Below are 14,667 nucleotides of genomic sequence, written 5' to 3'. Positions count from 1 at the left end.
AAAAGAAAAAATTATTATTTAAACGTAAGTGAAATCCGTTGAGCATACATTGCTTAAAGGAAAAACTTAAAAAAATTAAGCTTAAATTAAAAGAACGCATGTATTCAATATCAAGAATTTATGTATGAACGAAATAGGTTTCGAATTTATCAGGTGTTTGCTTTTGCTTTTTTATTTGCCAAATATCCGGAAAGCGTTAGACTCAGACTCCGATCCCCGCAAAATAAAGCTGTACTTTTATTTTTGGAGAAAAATACCGCGAACATATTCAAGCCCAGTATTTAAAAACTAAACAACATGCAGTGCACTAATTCGAAAGTAATAAAATCACTTTCGAAATTTAAATAAACAAAATACGTAGGTTGGGGCAAAAGTCATGGCAACTATTTTTTTTTCTTGAAGATACCAATCCGGTTGGAAAATGTGACATATACAGACGAATGGACAAGGTTTTAACTACATGTGTGGACAATGAATAACACTGAAATATCGTAACACACGAGTTTATTACGGTAGTATACAGGGCAATGTAGCCTTCACCGTGCAAAATAATGATAACGCAATATACATAAAATTGACATGACAAACCTGGACCTAAAGACCTTCAATGTAGTCCCCTGTTACAGTCACCACACGCTGCCAACGATGTGGGAGACGCTGAATACCCTCAGCATTTGGGGCACCATGTGTGAATCGGGTCATCTGTTGGCGCACAGCATTAGCAATGTTCTCTCGTGTTGCAAACCGCCTACCACGTATTGATTTCTTAATCTTGGGAATGAGATCAAAGTCACAGGACGAAAGGTCAGGAGAGTACGGTGGGTGCTCCAATTCTTCCCATCCCCAACGTCAGAGTAGCTGTCGTACACACTCTGCTTTTTGTGGTCTAGCATTGCCGTGCAGAATTATTGCACTGTCCACAAGATCCGGACGTTTATCCCGAACGCCACGTCGTACCTGTCGCACCAGGAAGTCCCTGTAGTACTGTGCGGTCACTGTTCTGCCATGAGGAACAAATTGGCAAACAACGACACCCCTGATGTCGTACGCGACGATCACCATCAATTTGACTGGGGAAGGATTCTGACGCTAGCTCATTGCGCAATATTCTGTGGACGGTGCGTTTCTCGATGCCACTTGCCCTCTCTAACTCCAGTAATGTCCATCGTCTGTCTTTATCCATGACGGTCCGCAGACTCACCGGTCGTCCCGAACGCTGCTCATCACTGGTTGACACACGTCCTTGCTGAAATCCTTGCTGAAACTTTCCTACCCACCGTGCTACTGTACGATATGGTAGGGCATTATTCCCAAGGGCTTTTACTAATTCACTGTGACATTCCATAGCATTTCTCCCTCTGAGAACGGCTATTTTGATGTAAGCGCACTACTCAACACAGGTTACTTCCATCTCGCACGGCACTCACCAACTGACTGATTTCAGAGCCCTCGCTATCACAGAGCCATCTGCTGTTCTTCATACACACTATGCCTGCAGAACTTCCACACGACACATATACGTTTTGTGATCCGTTCACATATCTACAAGAAAAAAAATAGTTGCCATGACTTTTGTCCCAACCCTCGTATATTTAGGCATTGTGAATATTTTATGAGTAAAAAGCGTTCATTTCTCTTAAAAGGTAACAGGCGGCAAACAGGGGTTAAAAAGAAATTTAAAAAAAAAAAAACTTCTATTTATTAGGCCTGAAAAAAATGTAGAACTTCAAACACATTCATAACTTTGCACCATTTTTAATGTTCGATGAAATTATCGTTTTTTTCCCTTATTGATATCAAAAATACATCTTGAAAATGAATTGGCAAGATTCCAACTATGTCGTAAGGAAATTATTTACCATAATTCGGATATGTCGCGCTAAAACTATTCAGGATTGATTAACTTCTATTTATATTACTGGTCGTTTCATACTTCTTATTTGGTGCAGTTTTCACTCAGAATTTAGCAGTTCATTATAGAAAGTACAGGCTCACCAGCGGCCGAGCAGTAAAGTCGCTGAACACTGGGAGTTCGGTCCGAGGTTCGAATCCCGCGAACGGGTTGGCTGCATGGGTGTTTTCGTGGTTTTCTCCATGTGTAACGTGTATACGGGCCAGTTTCCCTTAGAAAGTCCTCCACGAAGGCATCTCTCCCCTTAGGCAGATAGCCCTCAAGGCTTTGCCGTAACTAAATAACCTAACTTACCATAGAAAGTACAGTTCCCGAAAAATGCCTTCCAGGCGGAGCATTATTCTGATGAAATTGAGCTGAGTCATTCGAGGAATCAAAAAATGGATTGATATTTAGATGATATTAGTTACAAAAGCTACTTGATATTTTAATAGACTTGCATGTTTACCCTCAGTCCGTGCTTAGAGAACATTTAATCGTTTTCTGAGGTCTTGCCATATAATACTTCGCATCTTCAGAATAATCCTGAATTAATTTCTTGTCAATGTAAACAGCTTATTCCGTTTTTGAATTCAAACTGTATACTACCCACTCAATTTCTCACTCTTCGAAAGTGTTACTGCAGTTTTCACTTTAATAGACAAAAGCACGTCTTGCAAAATAAATCCGTGCTGATCGTACCTTGAAAAGTGCCAATCTTTCCTGAGGGATTCTAAAGGAACTAGCGCCTTTTTTAGTAAACAATCAGTATTTGACTCGCTTCGTAAAAAGGCTTTCGGCTAATCTTTGGAATATGGTAACAGGTAGTTTGGCGACATTTTGGTAAGGCGATAAAGGTTACTAGCTAGGACTTTAGCAGTGTACATGGATAAAGTCAAGAGTGTGCGCAATGCCATTTTTGTGCAATTCTGGGATGTTTTTTTAAGTGAAAATAGGTCGACGTGTACATGGATGATGCCGTGTGCAATTCTTAAAAACGCGGCAAGCAGTGGGTGATTCTGCACTTTCTCCCAATTTCGCACCTAATCTTCGTCATGATTAAGCATTTTTGTTCCATAAAAGTTCTAGTATAAGCGTAATTCGGCTAGCAGATTGTTGGAAAAAATGTTGAGTAAAAAAAAAAAAACCATGCCTTTACTTCGTGAAAACAAAATGGCGTCCAAAACAAAACTAGCAGGTTGCTGTAGTAGGGTTGGTCGCCAAATTTTCGCCAAAAAACCGCCAAGTTACCATAATCCAAAGATTAACCAAGGCTTTCCTTGATTTCTATTATGGTAGGCTTTCTGATTTTACCGGAAGCTCTGTTTAAAATGCTATGAGTACAAACTTCCTTTGGTTATCCTTTCGCATCAAACGAAAGCGCAGATGTTATGAGTGTTTTTATACCCATAATTGATGCGAAATAGGGCTGCTTGGCTACAATTTCACGGTCGACGGCACAATACGTAATGTTAAATCTTTGGTGTGTGTTATAAGCGCAAATACTATCTTCACGTAGAATTAACTTACCGTAAATTAGCAAAATTTTTTTCGTTTATTTTCCTCTTTTGTCTGTCCTAGATCAATTTATGTATCATCTGAAAACTGAGCGGTTGATTTATCTCAAGAAGAAAACTCAAATGTATCATTAGCAGTGGCGTTAATTATATCTGAAGTTAAATTATTTTACATTATTAATTTCTTTAAAAATAAACAGAACTGATGCCCTTTTAAGCTTTTTTTATGTTTTTGATTTCCCTTCCCGTACTTTATTAGATTTCTTTATATTATGTTATAGTGCATTTCGCTTGAAAAAAAACGAATGTAATGTTTATTGTTTTAATGATTCTATTCCAGATTAATTAATATTAACTTTATTACTAATTAGTTAAAATAACTTAATTCATTTTACGTTCTTTATTTCATTCTTTTTCAATGAACCATTTTCGACTATTGTTAAATTTATTAAGTATTGTAAGTAGGTTAAATTGTTGGAGACCTAACTGGTCAAATACAGTATTGTTATTCAAATTTAAAGTAGCAGAAATAATAAGAAATTTCTTTAAAATTTCATCTGTTTTCATGATTTTTTCAATTTCCATAAACACATCGTGGTCTATTAAAAATTAGGAATTTAGTTAAATACAAATACGCTGTTTCAACATTCCAAACGTAAATAATGTTATAAAAACAAAATTTAGAAATTCAGAGTGGTTGTATGTAATAATATTTACATAGCTCTGTTTATATTTTTCAGTTCCATTTGTTCTGCCACCTTAAAAATTAATTCTTCTTCGATTGTAATGTGAAATTTTCAGATTGTATGTTTTTTTTTTTCGTTGATATCGATATTTAAGACGAGAGCAACAATCCATTTTTTGACGCAGAACACGTCTTTTGAAACCCCTAAATTCAGAGACTTTGAACAGCCTCTCATGAAGCGTAGAGAACACAACAATTGTCACTGACCATAAATTGCATTAATTTTAAATAATTCAAAACAACATACTGGGAAGGAATCTTGAACTTCTGAAGTTTGTTTACCAAATATTTGTTGTTATTGCATCCCTAAACATCTACTGAGTTAATTCAGTGTAAGTACAGCAGGTGTAATTAGACTTTCACATGGCACATTTCTTTCAATAAATGTTGCGCTGCAAAAACTGTCTGATGAAAGGAAATGCTTGCAAAATATGAATATTTTACACTAATGGTTCTTTCAGTTTGGGACAAAATTCTAGTAAAAGAATTAAAATAGAACCAACAACTTTTTGATACTATAAATTTAATTTGACAGCTTTATGCGAACCGCTGTAAAATTTTTTTTTGAATATGGTTTATTAGAATTCTTAATTCAATATCAAATTAGATTTTAGAACCAGCTGTATCATTCTGGAATAAACGATTGTATATATTTTGAAATTTTCTTTTCAACTAATAAGAGTCGATGCATGTTGAGTGGAAAGTTAAAAAATCAATTACAGATTTTCTGAAAATTAATTATTACAGTTTTTGAAACTCCAGTGCTTCGACTGCTAAGTTTCATTATATTTTTGTTTTGATTAAGAAAAAAGAAAATTTTCCCATATTGCATTTATTTATTTGTGACAGCACAGGAATTCCTATTAATAAAATGACTGTAAAGCTAACAGTCCTCAAATAAAATGCACATGGATAAGAATGAATTCGAAATATAAAATGAATTGAAAACAGGTCCACGGGTATATTCATTCTTCTCTTTTTCTGCAATGAAAATGCATGCATTCATCTAAAACAGATTCCTTGTTCATAATTTGTTATTGAAACCACTGCACGTATTTGCATGTCTTTAAAAAATTTTCTTAAATGTCATTTAGTCATCACAGACCATTAAAGGCAAGAAATCCCACTTTTAACCATTTCTCCGGATGTAACAATAAGATCCTGCGTAGCACTTCCTCCCACTAGCTAGTTCTAAAAGAGTTGTCCCTGAGGCGCTTTAGATCGTAAACTCCAGCTCAGGTCATAAGCTCTAAAAACGGCAACTTTTTATTTAATATTAAGAAAGCAGCTCAGAATGTATGAAAACAAATAATAATTTCAGAAATATTAAAAGTAATTGACAAGGTAAATGTTTAAGAAACACTTACATATAACTGCGCAGCACAATCCTGGGTAGGCGTATTATCACTTAACCGACTAGGCATGGCTCACGTTTGTCTGAGCTCGCCAAATTTACACTCCTTTGGCGAACGTTGCATCGAGTTTCATTTTTCAAAAGCACCGAATTCCACTCACAATCCTCTTCATCAAACATAACTTCAGTGTCTAAGAGAACACATATATAAAATGAACATACATTATAGAACGCATACATAAATTAACAATTAATACCTCTTAATAACAACCGATCCTTTGCAGTTCAGTTGGCCAAAATACTTAATGAACTCGAGAGAAATATCTGCCGCTCATTAACGAGCACAATTACGCGATATTCCTAACAGTTTGCGTCCACTCTTTTTTAAGTAATTTAGTTTACCTATTCCTGCGGTGATAGGTAGGTTTCCGAAATCTCAAAAATGAAACGACGAGGCAAGTAAAGATACTTGTTAGTTAACGCCCAAAGAAAACAGAATAAAACTTTTGTCATGATACATTACATCTGAACTATACTAGCACTGAATCAATTTCTGCATGCGGAGCTACATGAACAACAAAGACTCTTTAAGTTTCATTTAAACATGACTAAGATTCAAACTCTCACTTCAAAATGTCAAAAATAGATTAGGTTTATATACGAGTAATAAAATGCAAAGATAAATCGTACATTTTGCATCATTTCTCGAATACTTCTTTTAATTTTTTAAATAATGCACCAGTCAGAGAACATAAACTACAATGTTCTTAGATTTCTATGCGATAATAAGGAAATAAAATTAAATACTATTTGTCTTAACATTCCTTTTCATATTAAAACACTAAACGCACTTAACTTCCCGAATGATTAAAAAAAATCTATAGAAATCTTCAAAAATTAAATGATAATCCTCGTATATTTTCCGTTTATATGGACTACAAATGTAAGATTTGAAATAACTCGAGAACAGTGAAGTCATCGACAGACTTTAATGAGAAAAATAAAATTTTCTCTCTATGCAGCTACGGAACTAAAACATGCAGTGGCGGGAAAAATATTTGCGCAAGACTTGTTTAAGCACTAATTTTATTGTTAAGAAGTTAAATCAAAAATAAATGTTGGTAGGGAAACACACAGCTCTTCAATTAACATAAAGAATTAAAAAAATTCCACCGAGATATTTATTAGAATATTAGAAGCAGAGATATGCAAATTTTGTTGAGAAAAAAATTAACAGGCAATTATAAACATTATTGAGTTTTTATTGGTTAAGTAAATGAGTGAAAGTTGCAATAAAGGCGATTTGTAAATTTATTTTAAGAAAACATTGTCGGTTAAAAATTTGGATGATTTACCTACTGTATGGAGAAAAATAAAGAATTGCCTCTACTGGATACTGATAAAATAATCAGTTTAAGGAGAAATGGTTTTATCTATGGGCAAATCTTAAAATTCAAATTTAAACGTATCAACTGTGTTTAAAGTAGCTAAGAAGTACGAATCAAGTGACAAAGTGGCAAGCGATCAAGCCCACCCTTTCAGCAAGTGACTGTAGGGCTGATTGAAAGGTCTGTTAAAAGAAATAATCCCTTTATTAGTAGCAATGAAATTACAAATAACGTGTAGTGATGCTCCAGTGTTCCTGTAACACCATGTAGTGTAAGAAATTGTACACGTAGACTTGGTTATAAGGGTAGAAGGGCAATGAAGAAGCCGTTTATTAGTGAAGCAAATAGGAAAAATCCTATACTTTAAAAAAAAATGACTTTGGCGTTTTGGAAAACTATAATATAAACTAATAAAGGTTTAACTTATTTGGATCTGAAGGCAAAAGGTTCGTTTGGAGGAAAAGTAAAAATACTTTTATTCCTCAAAATGGGGTTCCGACAATAAAACATGAAAGAGAAAGTATTATGGTTTGAGGATGTAGATTTTGAAATGAACCCATTAAATTGGCTTTCATTAATGATTCTAAATGCACGTGAACTTGTGAACATTTTGCGAAATAACTTATTTGATAGCGCGTTAAAATTAAGTCTATAAAATGATTTCCGATTCTTAGAAGATAACGTCTCCAAACACACAGCGAGGGTGACTACAAAATTGTTACCTAAAGTTTCTCCGTAAATTAGAAGCACAACCCCATTCCCCTGATCTGAAACTCAATCGAGAATTTTGGGAGTCTTTGCTTCAAAAACTGAGACAGGATAAGTTTTCAGTTAAAAATAAATCCGAAAGAATACTTTTCAAAGAATGGGAAAAACCTCTCATCCGATTTATAATAAAGAGACTTTTGAGTTTTCGTCGATAACTTGCAATGGATAGCAAGGGCCTTTTCGCCAAGTATTTAATTGTTGGTTATGATCTTCTTTATATAAAAAAATTTTTTGAGTTAAAACGTTTATCATTTTAAAATGTTCATTTTGTGGAAATATATTATAATTCCATTAGCCATATTATTTTCACGTTAAATGAACCTTGTTCAAATGCTTTCTTATGCCACTGTACATTGACCTTCAAAACAATTACTGAAAGCTTTCGTTACTGTAACACAAAGTTTTATTTTTCAACGGAAGAATGCTACTGATCACATAGCAAAAACTTCAGAAGCGTGCTTTGTTCGTCAAGCACATCAAGCAAGTTCGTCAAGCATAAAACATCGTCAGGCCAACAAGATCTCTGAAGACCAGTAAGATTCTCGATAGTTTTCACCAACATAAGAACTCAGAGGATCAAATGTAAAAGAAAAGGGAAAAGTGCATCAAAACTGTATTAAAAATTTGCTGCTAGGTATATCAGAGAGAAGTTTTGGAACTGACAATGGAGATCAAAAGAGATGCATTTTTTAAAAATGTTTCATAGAGTTGTTGATTTACAATGCAATTTACCTTGCCCATATTTTTACGTGTCTAATAATAATATAAAAAGGTGTTTTTTATTTTTATAAAATAAAACTCAGTGTTAATTTAGCATCAAGTAATAACTAAATTTAAATATTTGTAGTTGCATAAAATATCTGAAACAAATGTTTATCTGTCTCCTTTTGTCATAATGTGTACTTGCTTTAATTAAGAAAATGGTCCCAAAGTCATTCAGCACTCCTCTTATTTCATAGATTAGAATCATTTTAATACATTCTCAATGACTATATGACGCTTTAACAGGTATAAGATGTTGCTCTAATTCCTCTGATCTGTATACAATCCAGATAAAATTCCATGAATTCATCGCAAGCAAGTGGCGGAGGGTAGCGCCTATATATCGGAAAGTACGAATATGTGCTACTTAGACTCAATTTTTGTGAAGAACATCCCAGAGGACGGATCCAAGGATCTCCTACTATAGTTCGACCGCCTCATCTGCGACCATGAGCGCAATTACGCATGCGCCATTTGGACTAAATTATTCTCAAAATAGGGTGAAAGGATGGGTACTTTCTTTCTCTCCAAACATAGCTCTTCCCGGAGAAGAGAGACGTTCACATGGCCTTTTTCGTCGCAGCAAGTAATAACGCCCCTTTTGGCGGAGTCTACGTGTTTTGGCAGAATTGCCAGCCAGGTTTGCGTTTCAGACGGTCGAACTTTACCAATCTCGTTAAGAGACTTTTAGATCGATGGTCTTTTAAGTTTCCCATGTTTGAAAGACACTTTAAATTTATGACCATCTATGTCTTCTCCACTATTCGAAGTTTTCTAATATAGAATTATCAAATTTCCCTATAGAGTAAACACTAAAATTAACTTCCACATGACTGTGTGTGTGTGTGTGATTTATGGCAAAGCCTCGAGGGCTATCTGCCTACGGAGAGGGATGCCTTCATGGAGGACTTTCTAAGGGAAACTGGCTCGTATACACGTTACACATGGGGAAAACCACGAAAACGCCCATGCAGCCAGCCCGTTCGCGGGATTCGAACCTCGGACCGAACTACCAGTGTTCAGCGATTTTACCGCTCGGCCGCTGGTGGGCCCAACTTCCACATGACAAACGATGGAAAAGGAATAATTGATGCTTCAGCCTTTTTCTGCTCAATCCATTTTTTTTTCTTTTGAGCATTCAGATAACACCAGAATAATCTTTCCCATCTTTGAAAGGGTGATTACGAAAAATCCTGAGGTATTAGGATATTAGTAGAGCTTCACTTTAACATAGAATTTCAAATATTCATCTCTGGCATTAAAAGGTTTTAAGCTTCTAAAGCTCTTGACTTTTCCCTTTCAAATTAAAATATAGTGACAACAGAAAACATTTCTTTTCCCTTAAAACTACTGCATGTAACTATATAATAAACGTATACAACTAAAATAAAAAATTTTACATATTTTTTTGCTTCCACCAATCTTAAATTCATTAAACTGTGAAAGTGGCCGCATTAAATCTGATGATGGACCACATAACTTAAAAATATATCTGTAATTTTTAATTTTTATTTTTAATGGCTGGGACATTTTATTATAACTCGAAATTATTTTTGTATTTTGTATTCATTTGATATTTCTGTAGCGACTTACTGCGTTATACAGGAATGGCTAACAAATATTTACTATTGAAATTTCTTTACACTGCATAAAATGTAACTCTGTGTGCGTAATAAGAGGAAATATTTAACCATCATGCTTCTGATATGACGGAAATCTTATTATACTTGATCAGGAAAGCACCATTCTGTCAACTTATTGATATATTAAACAAACAGAAAACGAAAAGATATTGAAACAGTGGAAAAATAAATAACAAGAATAAAATAAGAGAAATATGACTGGATGTTTCAAAACATTTAAACTGAGAAATGGAAAACTTGAACAAGTTATACGTTAAGATACGAAAAAGCATCTTGCAAAGTTTCTCTGCATCGGAAATAGACACTATTGTTTACAATTGGTGGACAAACTCCTGTACTCCATTACTTTTAAGGCGAGAATGAAATTTTTTATATTAGAACTTTTGGGTTGAATGTGATGAATGAATCCTGCACTCGATTATTTTTAAGACGAAAGCGAAATTTGATGTTGAGTTCTACAGTTGAATACAATGGATAAAACTCTGAAAGAGCAAAAGAAAATACTGAAACAAAGTGTGACCCTGTCGGATGATGAAAGTCTTCTTAAGCGTTTACACACGTATACCGTTTAACTATGCTATTTTTAATTGTCTGTATGTGCTTTGAAAAAACTATGTTTACCATACTATTTTCACATAGCATGTACATATGTGTTCTGAACAGCTTGAAAAGTAATTAGAAACTGAGTTAGTATTTCGATCTCTTACCCTATCCAATAAGAAAAGATGTATGCAACCCTTAACAACAGAACAGCAGCAATGTCACGGACTTCGATGTTATGCTTGCTGGAAATTCATGGGTGATTGATTCGATGCTGATGGCTTTCTGTTCTTCTCTGAAACCTTCTAAAAATTCTTGTCTGTTGTTTCCGCATAGACAAATGATTTTCTGACGTCACTGTACTTGTACTCTGTGAACTGATGAGGAAAACTGCACTTAACCTTTGAAATTATTACATGTTACTCCCATTCTTAGTGATCATTATAACTTTTTTTGGTACTATTCGGTTTCGAGGGCCGTAAAAAAACTGCAGCGAAAATGTACGCGCAAAAGCGCCAAATCTAGCAAACGCGCCCATTTAATAGCCCGCCAAATCTAGCGTACGCGCTGATTTCAGATTGCGTAAGCTTATATAGTTCTGTATTTCTAAAGACGCCATTAAAATACTAGTTTAATTTTTAAATCCTTTTCTGATTTTAAATCCCTTTTTTTTTTTTTTTTTTTTTTTTTTTTTTTTTTGATATCCTATGGATTAACAATTTGGGAATTGCCCATGACGAAAGCTCGGCAATAGAATTTTGGGTAAAGTGCAGAATCATTCACTGCTCGAAGCGTTTTTAAGAATTGCACATAAACGGTATCCATGTGCACATCGACCCATTTTCACTTAAAAAAAATCCTAGAATTGCACAAAAATGGCACTGCGCACACCCTTGACTTTATCTATGTACACATCGACCTATTTTCACTTAAAAAGTAAAAGAAAATTGACAAAAATCCAATTGTTCTTACCCTTGTAAAAAGCGGCAAACAAATAAGTGAGCGATTCTGCACTTTACCGAGAATATTTTCAAAGAAAAGTCATCATTCATTATAGATAATTACGTTTGAACTACCAACGAGATGAAATTATGCTTTAGCGATAAGTCGGTAGCGAAATAGCGATGCACGCATCCATTCAGTTATGTTTAGCAATTTTTATATAAATTATAATAACGATCTGAAATAGTTATTTACTCTTATGCTTCCATTCAGTCATGCCTTTTTCATATAAATTATAATAATAAAAGAGTATTACTATATGAAATTAACCTTTCATCTAAATTAAAACATCAATCTTAAATAGTTATTTACTATTATACTTCCTTTCTTGCCGCAATTATTTTTGGCAGCATTGGCATCAACAATAGTTTGGCGATTTTTTACGGCCCTCGAAACCGAATAGTATCCTTTTTTTTACATTGATGCTGCTCGTTTTAACTCTTAACATATTTTCTTTATATTCGCGTATTTTACAATATAAATTTATTACAATATTTTAACGTCAAATTTTATTAATGATTGTATTTAATAAAAATATTCAGCTTACATATAATTTAAATCAGTGATCTCTTAAGGCGATAGATTGTAGTATTTCGTGGTTATTTAAAACACAACTGAAAAGCATTCTTCTTTATTGGCGAATATGAAACTTTTAATTTCACAGTGTAATTTGTATGAAAAATTACCAAATAGGTACTTATGGAAAATCCCGTCGACCACAAGAGACGGCGCCAATCGCACCAAACCAAAAAAAAAAACCATTTACTAAATACAAGAACAAACGTTCTATTTTTATTTTTATTTCAAATTTATTATATCTTCATTTATTTATATTTAATTTTTCATTAAAAATTTCCATTACTTTTAATTAAGAAGATCTACTGTAAAAACAATTATTTTCCCTCGAACCACTTTCCTTTTCGAATTGGCACTCTTTTCGCACAATCCTTAACGTTGCAACGTCATTGCTTCTCAGTTTTAAAATAAAGCGCCATTTCGTGGACATTAACACATTTTTTGATACCGGTAAGATTCCATAACTTTGGAAATGTTCAACAGCATGTTCTTCTGTAGTAGGCAGGTCCAAAATTTTAATCTTTTTTTTTTTTTTTTTTTTTCGAAAAAGCGTAATAGAGGGGGGAAAGTCTTTACTCAAGAATAATAATTAACCCGTGTAATCAAGGTTACACCAAACCCAACGTATTTGGAGAAGACTTTTCCATTTTTGGCAAAAAAATTACGTAGTTTGGCGTCTTTTCTTTAATAGGCAAAAATGGTCGATGGGATTTTCCGTAAGTACCAAGAAGGGTAATATAAATGAATGTATGAAAGATAAAGGAACGATAACAGTGAATTAGCCCGATAAGAGTAAATTCAATCGTTTTGTCAATAATAAGTTAACAGTATCATCGTTCATGTGTATACCAATTAATCCGTATTTTGAGTCTGTAACTGAGAATTTAGGTAGGAATACATTTAAAAGAAAATACAAGATAACTACAAAGGCACATGAACTCTCGTCAGATCATCTACCTGTCATTGCTACACTTGGGGTTTGATTTCAATTCCTCAAGGAAAATAACTGATTGGCAACTTTATGGAAATATTGTGAAAAATTCTATATTTAATCTGATTGATCTTAACAGCGCACAAGAAGTCGATGCAGCTGTCTCTTCTATTACTGAACATATTCAAAGCGCTGTGTAAGAAGCAAGCTATATGATTAATAAAAGCGAAAAGATTTTTCTACTCCCTAGGAATATCCGACAACTCATGAGGCAGCGTAATCGACTCAGAAAAGTCTACCACCTAATCTGGGATCCCGTTGCAAAAAGGGCGATAAATCGCTTAAATAAGGACGTTAAGAAAGCAGTGAAATCCCACAAAGACGAAATGTGGAGCGAAAAATTATCGGAGATTAACATTCAGAACGGCTCGCTCTGAAATCTGATTAAAAATCTCAAATCGACTTATGCTTCAAATCACCCTCTTTATTACAATGAAAAAGTGGCTATCTCTAATAGTGACAAAGGGGATATTTTTGCTATGCATTTGGAAACGCAATTCACGCCAAATGAATAGCCTGTTGATAAAAATTTCGAATCATCCACGTTACCACAAGTACGTGACTGGATTTGTGCACCATCTGTCAAAAATATCCCAAAATTTGCCACTCCTGCAGAAATTGCGAATATTATTAAAAACCTTAAACCGCGCAAGGTGCCCCGTAATGACGGCTTCACCAATGCTGCTATCAAAAACCTCCCGCACAACATTTTTGGTAAACTGACCAGCATTTTTAATGCATGCTTGTACCACAACTATTTTCCTAGCTTATAAAAATGTACAAAAGTTATTTTGATTCCAAAGCCTGGTAAGGATCACAAAAAACTTGACAGTTATCGGCCGATCAGTTTGCTACCAGTGCTAGGAAAAATCTATAAACGGAATATTTTATCATGCATGCAACCTTACCTTAATTTACTACCGCCTGAACAATTTGGTTTTCGAGCCAAGCTTTCAACGACCAAGCAACTAGTACGCATTACGGAGTTTGCAGGCTCAGCGCATCATAATAAACAGTGTGTTTCTCTCCTCATGCTAGACGTGGCGAAAGCTTCCGACCACATCTGGCATGAGGGACTTACCTCAAAATTGATTTCCTGTCGCTATGATAGAGAGCTATTACTTATGATAAATTCGTTCATCACGAACAGAACTTTTTATGTTTGTGTAAATGGTGCTGACTCCTGCAAAAAGAATATTCGCAGTGGTATTCCTCAAGGTTCGGTTATAGGACCACTTTTTTATTTATTTTATGTTGCAGATTTTCCAGAAATAACACAGAACAACTCTATTTTGGCTTGCTATGCAGATGACATCGCGTTAGCTGTAAAATCTGCAAATGTAAATCACGCAGTCAAAAAACTTCAAGAACTTATTCTTTCTATTGAACAGTGGCGTGCACAATGGAAAATCCAAATTAATGCCTCAAAGTCACAGATCTTGGTTATTGGGAAACACAAAAGGAATGCTCCGGTCAAAAAATATATTTCT

General features: G+C 34.4%; 1 long non-coding RNA gene across 1 annotated transcript in view; it reads right to left on the bottom strand.

Moving 5' to 3' along the window:
• LOC118201721 (uncharacterized) overlaps positions 1-14,667 on the bottom strand; it is a 183,261-nt gene that overhangs the window by 144,923 nt on the left and 23,671 nt on the right. Inside the window, exon 2 of the long non-coding RNA XR_015038905.1 lies at positions 5,521-5,698. This is a non-coding gene — a long non-coding RNA (uncharacterized LOC118201721). The remainder of the gene's footprint in view (positions 1-5,520; positions 5,699-14,667) is intronic.

Source organism: Stegodyphus dumicola, chromosome X2 (assembly GCF_044657685.1).
Source record: "Stegodyphus dumicola isolate Sdum_Otavi_A_Nest chromosome X2, ASM4465768v1".
NCBI classification, from domain to species: Eukaryota; Metazoa; Arthropoda; class Arachnida; order Araneae; family Eresidae; genus Stegodyphus; species Stegodyphus dumicola.
Note: the sequence above shows the minus strand (reverse complement) of the source record. Positions and strands in the feature narration are given on the sequence as shown.